Source organism: Chlorocebus sabaeus, chromosome 2 (assembly GCF_047675955.1).
Source record: "Chlorocebus sabaeus isolate Y175 chromosome 2, mChlSab1.0.hap1, whole genome shotgun sequence".
Classification (NCBI taxonomy): domain Eukaryota; kingdom Metazoa; phylum Chordata; class Mammalia; order Primates; family Cercopithecidae; genus Chlorocebus; species Chlorocebus sabaeus.
This window is the reverse complement of record NC_132905.1, coordinates 83,393,985-83,402,827: the sequence shown is the minus strand read 5'-3', so window position 1 is coordinate 83,402,827 and position 8,843 is coordinate 83,393,985. Positions and strand designations below refer to the sequence as shown.

Below are 8,843 nucleotides of genomic sequence, written 5' to 3'. Positions count from 1 at the left end.
TAAGAAAGAAAAGACTAGAACAAGAAATTTCAAAAGTATTACTTAACTGAGTGAAGAATAATGTAGTGACAACACAATATTCCATCATAAAAATTTCTTCAGCGGCCTATATCAATCCAGCCCATTGACACTTGGAATTCTTGGATAATACATATTTCAGACATTCCCTGGTTGTCTGGTAGTTAGGATTAGGCACTCTCCATATACTTTTTTTCTCCTCTTATAAAAATATATACAAAACTCGTAACAGACAAAGAGCAAATTGGAAAGAAGTTGAGAAAATTAGTTTCCAAAGACAAAATGAAAGTAATATAATTTGACATTTTAAAAAATCTAAAATACATTATACTTAACAATAGATAGAATCATGAAAGAGTCTTATTTGGGAGCTCAGTAAGGCTAATTTAAATTTTAATAAGACAAGCATTAGTGGCGATCTGAGGTGTAAAAATTTGTTAATCTTCATCATTAATTATATTATTATCCCTTTCAAATTAATTCAGAGCTTAAAAGTCATGTTACTATCTATGTAGTTACCTTTTCCTTTATTCTACTAAGGCTGCATTGAGTTTATTAGAGAAAAGAATACCAAGGAATATTAATTACTTATCTTGTTCTGTAGAATTTGTTTAAAATTATAGAGCTTAAAACATAGTTATAAATCCTAATGTATTGCTATTACAGACATAAATTGTATTGGTGCTATCATAATAAAAAGCCATATGGTGTGAGATGTTAAAAATAATTATTCATATTTGAAATAGAAGCCCTGTATTTTAAAATGCTACCAAGTATAGACTAGAATACCATTCTAAATCCTTATATTAGTTTTCACTGATAGATTATTCTTAGCTCCTTAGAGAGGTCATGCCCCCCAGGCATTTAATTTGTGGTTGAGAGATGCTAATCTCGCTTTAACATTTTCACTATAAGCTGCATAACAATAAATTCATTTCCACAAAGGAATGATTAGTGCTAACCTGGATAAAGTACCATCCAAAGTAGCTATTAATGCTAATTTCTAGATCTCATTCTTTATTTTTGTGTGTTTTCTTAGGGAAGGGAAAAAATTATGTAAACACACACAGACCTCTTCCTTTTTTTGTATCACTCTTCAGGCATGTGTCAAAAAACCTTCTACCACCACATTCTGCCTGTACAACTTTGGTTAAGTTGCTTAACGTCTCTAAGCCTCAGTTCCTCATCTCCATGTGGGAAAGCAAGGAGACGGCCACCAAGGAGAAGCTGCAGTGTCTGAAAGATTTCCACAAGGACATCCTGAAGCTCTCCCTGGGGAAGACCCTGAGCGCAGTCTGAGGACAAGGCCAAGGGAAAACCTCCACAGAGGCAGCAGTGGTCCAGCAAGATCGACTTGGTGATCTCTGTGGCTGGCGGCTTCGTGGGCCTGGACCACGCCTGGCGCTTCAGTACCTCTGCTACAAGAATGGCAAGGAGAATTTCTCATACTTTCCTGTTTTGGAGCGGCCTGCCTGTGTTTTTCTTGGAGATCATCACAGGCCAGTACACCTCTGAAGGGGGCATTACCTACTGGGAAAGGATCTGGTCTTCGTTCTCTGGCATCGGCTATGCCTCCATCGTAATTATGTCCCTTCCGAATGTCCACTACATCGCCATCCTGGCCTGGGCCACATACTACCTGCTCCAGTCCTTCCAGAAGGAGCTGCCCAGGGCACACTGCAACCGCGGCTGGAACACGCCCCACTGCATGGAGGACACCACGCGCACGAATGAGTGTGTCTGGATCACCATCAGCTCCACCAACCTTACCTCCCCTGTCGTCGAGTTCTGGGGGCGCAACGTGCTGAGCTTGTCCACTGGAATCGACCATCCTGGCTCTTTCAAATGGGACCTCTCTCTGCCTTCTCTTCGTCTGGCTGGCCTGTTTCCTCTGCATCTGGAAGGACATCAGGTCCACCCAGAAGGTCGTCTACTTCACAGCCACGTTCCAATTCGCCATGCTCCTGATGCAGCTGGTCCGAGGGCTGACGCTGCCCAGCTTGGGTGCAGGCATCAATTTCTATCTGCATGCTGACCTCACCCGCCTCGAGGGTCCCCAGGTGTGGATTGACGCGACCACCCGGATATTCTTCTACGCCATCTGCTGGGGGCCGTGACCTCACTAAGGAGCTACAACAAGTACAAGTGCAACTCTCACAGGGACTGCGTGCTGCTGGGATGCCTGAACAGTGGCACCAGTCTTTGTGTCTGGCTTCGCAATTTTTTCTATCCTGTTCTTCATGGCGCAAGAGCAAGGGTTGGACACTGCTGATGTGTCTAAGTGAGGCCTGGCCTGGTCTTCATTGCCTACCACAAAGCTGTGACTACGATGTCGCTGCCACGTTTTCGGTCCCCCCACCTTTTTTTTTTTTTTTTTTTTTTTTTTTTTTTTTTTTTTTTTTTTTTGTTATGCTTCTGTTGCTTGGACTGGATGACCAGTTTGTTGAAGTCGAAGGACAGATCACGTCCTTGGTTGATCTTTACCCATCTTCCTAAGGAAGGGTGACCGTCGGGAAATCTGCACCGCCTTCGAGTAGCATCAGTTACCTGCTGGGCTGACAGTGGTAACGGAGGTTGGCATGTATGTCTTTGACTACTATACAGCTAGCGGTGTGTGCCTTTTGGGGACTGCATTCTTTGACCATGTAGTTATTGCCTGGATATATGGTGTTGATAACGTGTATGACAGTATTGAGAACATGATCGACTGTTGGGCCGGGCCCTGAATGAAGTACAGCTGGGCTGTGATCACTCCACTTCTCTGTGTCGGATGTTTTAGCTTCTCGATTGTCAAGTACACACACCTGATTTACAACGAAACCTACGTGTGCCCCAAGTGGGCCATCGGGCTTGGCTGGAGCCTGGCCCTTTCCTCCAGGGTGTGGGTTCTCTTGGTCATGGTCATCCGCCTCTGCCAGGCCGAGGGACTGTTCCTCATGAGAGTCAAGTAACTGCTGACCCTGAGGAAACCCAACCGCAGGGCTGTGGAGCGCGAGAGAGCCACACCCCACAGCTCTCCCACCGTCATGAGCGGCGCTCTCATTAAACCCACCCACATCATTGCGGATAGGAAATTTTTTCTTTAAACCATTATTCTCTGGGTTCTTGTTTCTCTGCTTCATTGTTTTAGAGTTTGCCTTTCACATTAAATTATTTACCCAAGAATGTGGGGACTTTTTATTTCTTTGCAAGAATTACTTTTTAATGACACAATTTGTAACAGAAAATTTGAAACATACACAAAAATAAAGGTACTCTAATGATCAGTATGTATTCAATATTTTGGTCAATCTTTCTTAATATATCTATATCTTTATCTGTATATAGATACATAGGTACCTTGTTTTGCTAGATTATTTGAAAGCAAATCTTACATATTTTGTCTTTTCACCCAACAGTAATTTGGTATGCTCAATTAACTTTAATATTTTGATTTTACATTATCACCATGTCATTAATAACTCAACAATATTCATTACATTTTAATAATATCTTATACCCAGCCAAAATTTAAATGTTTCCTATTGTTCTAAATGTTATTTTAATTTTGCCTGCTTGAATTAGGATGCAAAGTTAACACATTGCATATTTGTTTACTTATTTTTAAAGAGGGAGTCATAGTTTGGTACTATGTCATAAATAAAAAGTCAATAGGAATAATTGAGTTACTAGTTTTCAATATTGGCAATTTGATGATTATATTTCTTTTGAAGTCATATAACTTTATGGTTGGATACATTGAGGGAGTTCATTTTCTCCTACCCATCAGTGTGTGTATGGATCTCTTCAGCAACATATCCAAAAAAATATAATCACACTTCTGCTTAAACAATTCCAGGGACAAGAATTTCACCATTTCCAAAGTAGTCAATCACAGCATTTGATATGTTGAATCATTAGACTTTGTCCTCATGTGGAAAAAAAATAATTCCACATGGAATACATTGTTACTCTTCAATGATATATAGGATTATATATGCTGATTCTACTAATTCTACATGAAATATTATATATTATTTTTTAAATTTCAGACTTTATGTTTTAGAGCAGTTTTATGTATCACCTCCCTCCCCTCTTCCAGCAGGCACTGACATGATATATTTGTTACAACTGATGAATCAACATTGGTACATTGTTGTAAAAGCCCATAATTTTCACTGGGGTTCACTCTCTGTGCTGTACATTCTATGGGTTTTGACAAATGTACAGTTGCATGTATCCATTGTAACAGTGTCATTACAGTATAGTTTCAATGCCTTAAATCCCCTGTGCATCACCTGTTCATCCCTCCCTCCCTTTAACACAATCCCTGGAAACCACTGATGTTCGAGTGTCATTTATGCTTTGCCTTTTCCAAAATATCATGTAGTTGAAATCGCACGAACGTTTTATTTTCAGATTGGCTTTTTTGCTTACTTAGCATGGAAGGTGACTCTGTGCCTTTCATTGGTTTAATAGCTCCTTTTCATCACTGAAAAATATATTATTGTGTGGATAAACCAAAGTTTTTTTATCCACTTACTTATTGAAGAACATCTTGGTTCTGTCTAATTTGGGGCAATTAAGAAAAAGGAACTGTAAGCATTTGTGTGTAGGTTTTTAGCTGGTCATAATTTTTCAACTTATCTTGTTAAGTACCAAGGAAGGCACTAGCTGGATCATATTGGTGAGAACTTTGTATAAAGTTTTTTGTGAGCTGTGTATGAATCTGCCAAACTAACTTCCAAGGTGGTTGTACAAGTTTGCATTCCTACCAGAAAGGAAGTGGAAACAAAACAAAACAAAAACAAAAAACAAAGAAAAATACCCGAGTGTCTGCTCCACATGCATGTCTTGTCAAAATTTGATGTTGACAGTGTTTTGGAGTTTGGCCATTCTAATGTGTGAGAATATCTCCTTAGTTTAATTTGTATTTTCCATATGTATGACATATGATATGGAGCATCTTCTCATATGCTTATTTTTTATCTGTATCTTTTTTGATGAGGTGTCTGTTCTGATTATTTTCCAGATTTTTAATTGAATTGTTTGTATTTTTATTGTCATTGTTGTTGAGTTTCAAGAGCTATTTGTCTAGTTTGGATACAAGTCCTTTATCTGGTACATGTTTTGCAAAGATTTTTCTCCCATTCTGCGATTTGGTTTCACATTCTCTCAACAGGATCTTTCACAGAGCAGAACTTTTTATTTTTAACGTAGTCCAAATTTACATTTTTTTCCCTTTTGTGGATGGTGCTTTTGTGGTTGCATCAAAAAATGTTTGCCAAAACCAAAGTCACTTAGATTTTCTCCTATGTTATATTCTAGAATGTTTATTTGTTTTCATTCTACATCTAGATTCATGAACCATTTTCAGTTAACTTTTATGAAAATAATAATTTTTGTCTTTTGCTTTATTTATTTGTATGTATAAGTTCGATTTTCCTTGTGCCATTTGTTGAAAAGGCTATCCTCTCTCTTTTCATTTGCCTTCCCTCTTTTGTAAAAGATTATGTATTTATATTTGTGTGGGTCTATTTGGGGCTCCCTATTCTCTTCTGCTGAAGTATATGCCCAGTTTCTTCACCAGTGCTACAAGGTTTTGAATACAATTGCTGTATAATGAGTCTTGAAATAGAGTAATGTCAATCATCCAACTTTGCTTTTTTTTTCATTGATATTGTGTTTTCTATTCTGAGGTTTTTGCCTTTCCATTGTAACTCACTTCTTCCCCCTTTTTTTTTTTTGGTAGATATTTTAACTTTTTAATGATATTAGTTCTATTTTCTTAATTATCATACTTATCATCCACAGAATACTTTATTTTATTATTTCCATAGGTTATTGGGGGAACAAGTCGTGTTTGGTTACATGAGTAAGTTTGTAAGTGGTGATTTGTCAGACTTTGGTGCATCCATCACCTGAGCAGTATACACTGTACCCTAGTTGTATGTAGTATTTTATCTCTTGCCCCCTTCCCCTGCTTTCCTCCTGAGTACCCAGAGTCCATTGTGTCATTCTTTTTGTTTGTTTTTTTTTTTTTCCTACAGAGTTTTGCTGTTGTTGCCCAGACTGTTGAATTGAATGGTGTCATCTGGGCTCACCACAACCTCTGCCCTCTAGTTTCAAATGATTCTCCTACCTCAGCCTCCTGAGTGACTGGGATTACAGGCATGCGCCACCACCCCTGGCTAATTTTGTATTTTTAGTAGAGATGGGTTCTTTCCATGTTGGTCAGGCTGGTCTTGAACTCCTGACCTTAGGCAATCCACCCACCTCGTCCTCCCAAAGTGCTGGGATTACAGGCATGAGCTATAGCACCCAGCCTATAGTGTCATTGTTATGCCACTGCATCCTTATAGCTTAGCTCCCATGTATGAGTGAGAACATACGATATTTGGTTTTCCATTCCTGAATTACTTCACTTAGAATAATAGTTTCCATTTTCATCTAGATCACTGAGAATGTCATTAATTCATTTCTTTTTATGGCTGAGTAGTATTCTATCGATTATATATGCCATGGTTTCTTTATGTGCTCATTGATTGTTGGGCATTTGAGTTGGCTCTGTTTTTGCAATTGTGAATTGTGCTGCTATATATGTGCATGTGCAAGTATCTTTTTCATATAGTGACTTCTTTTCCTCTGGGTAGGCACCTAGTAGTGGGATTGCTGGATCAAATGGTGATTCTACTTTCAGTCCTTTAAGTAATCTCTCCACCCTGTTTTCCCTAGTGGCTGTTTGTTTATATACCCATTAGCAGTGTAGAAGTGTTCCCTATCCACCTCATCCACGCCAACATCTACTACTTTCTTAGTTTTTTGATTATGGCCATTCTAACAGAAGTAAGGTGATATCACAGTGTGGTTTTGATTTGTGTTTCCCTGATCATTAGTGATGTTGCATATTTTTTCGTAAGTTTATTGGCCATTTGTATATCTATTCATGTCCTTAGCCCACTTTTTGATGGGATTGTTCGTTTTTTTTCTTGTCAATTTGTTTGAGTTTATTGTAGAGTCTGGATGTTAGTCCTCTGTCAGGTGTATAGATTGTAAAGATTTTTTCTCATTCTATGGGTTGTCTGTTTACTGTGCTGACTGTTCCTTTTCCCATTCAAAAGTTTCTAGCAACAGCAGTTTAAAAAGACAAAGAGGCACATTATATATTGATAAAAGGGCTAGTCCAACAAGAAAATATCACAATCCTAAACATATATGCACCTAACACTGGAGCTCCTAAATTTATAAAACAATTACTAATTGACCTAAAAAATGAGATAGAAAGCAGCACAATAATAGCAGGGGACTTCAATACTCGACTGACAGTACTAGATAGGTCATTAGGACAGAAAATCAACAAAGAATAATGGATTTAAACTACACCCTGGAACAAATGGACCTAACAGATATGCCCAGAGCATTTCATCCAATAACCACAGAATACACATTGTTTTCAACAGCATACAGCACTTCCTCCAAGATAGGCCGTGTGACAGGTCGCAAAGCAAGCCCCAATAAATTGATGAAAATTGAAATTATACCAAGCACTCTCTCAGACCACAGTGAAATAAAGCTGGAAATCAATTCCAAAAGGAACCTTTGAAAACATGCAATTACATGGAAATTAAATAACCTGCTCCTGAATGATCATTGGGTCAAAAATGAAATCAAGATGGAAATTAAAAAACTATTTGAACTTAATGACAATAGTGACACAACCTATCAAAACCTCTGGAACACAGCAAAAATGGCGCTCAGAGGAAAGTTCACAGCCCTAAACACCTACACAAAACAGTGTGAAAGAGCACAGACACTCTAAAGTCACACCCCCAGGAGCTAGAGAAACAAGAACAAACCAAACCCAGCAGAAGAAAGGAAATAACCAAGTTCAGAGCAGAACTAAATGAAATGGAAACAAAAAATACTAAAGATAAATGAAACAAAAAAAACTGGTTCTTTGAAAAGATAAATACAATTGGTAGATCATTAGCAAGATTAACCAAGAAAAGAAGAGAGAAAATCCAAAAAAGTTCAATAAGAAATGAAACAGAGATATTACAACTGACAACACAGAAACACAAAACATCATTCCAGGCTACTCTGGACACCTTTATGCATATAAGCTAGAAAACCCAGAAGAGATAGATAAATTTTTGGAAAGATACAACCCTCCTAGCTTATATCAGGAGGAACTAGATACCTTGAACAGACCAATAACAAGAAGCGAGATTGAAATGATAATTTAAAAATTACCAACATGAAAAAGACCAGGATCAGATGGATTCACAGCAGAATTCTGCCAGACATTCAATGAAGAGTTGATGCCAATCCTATTGACACTATTCCACAAGATAGAGAAAGAGGGAACCCTCTCTCGATCATCCTATGAAGCCAGTATCATCCTAATACCAAAATCAGGAAAGGACATAACCAAAAAAGAAAACTACAGGCCAATATTCCTGATGAACATAGATCCTAAAATCCTTAACAAAATATCTAGCTAATCAAATCCAACAACATAAAAGACAATCCATCATGATAAAGTGGGTCTCATAGCAGGGATGCAAGGATAGTTTAACATATGCAAGTCAGTAAATGTGATACACCACATAAACAGGATTAAAAACAAAAATCACGTGATTATCTCAATAGACGCGGAAAAAGCATTTGACAAAATCCAGCATCCCTTTATGATTAAAACTCTCAGTAAAATCAGCATACAAGGGAGATACCTTAATCTAATAAAAGCCATCTATGACAAACTCACAGCCAACAAAACACTGAATGGGGAAAAATTGAAAGCATTCCCCCTGAGAACTGGAAAAAGGGAAGCATGCCCATGGTAT

General features: G+C 38.1%; 1 pseudogene; it reads left to right on the top strand.

Annotated features, from left to right (window-relative positions):
* Positions 1 to 1,209: 1,209 nt before the first annotated feature.
* On the top strand, positions 1,210 to 3,104 carry LOC103218084 (sodium- and chloride-dependent taurine transporter pseudogene; annotated as a pseudogene).
* Positions 3,105 to 8,843: the final 5,739 nt, after the last annotated feature.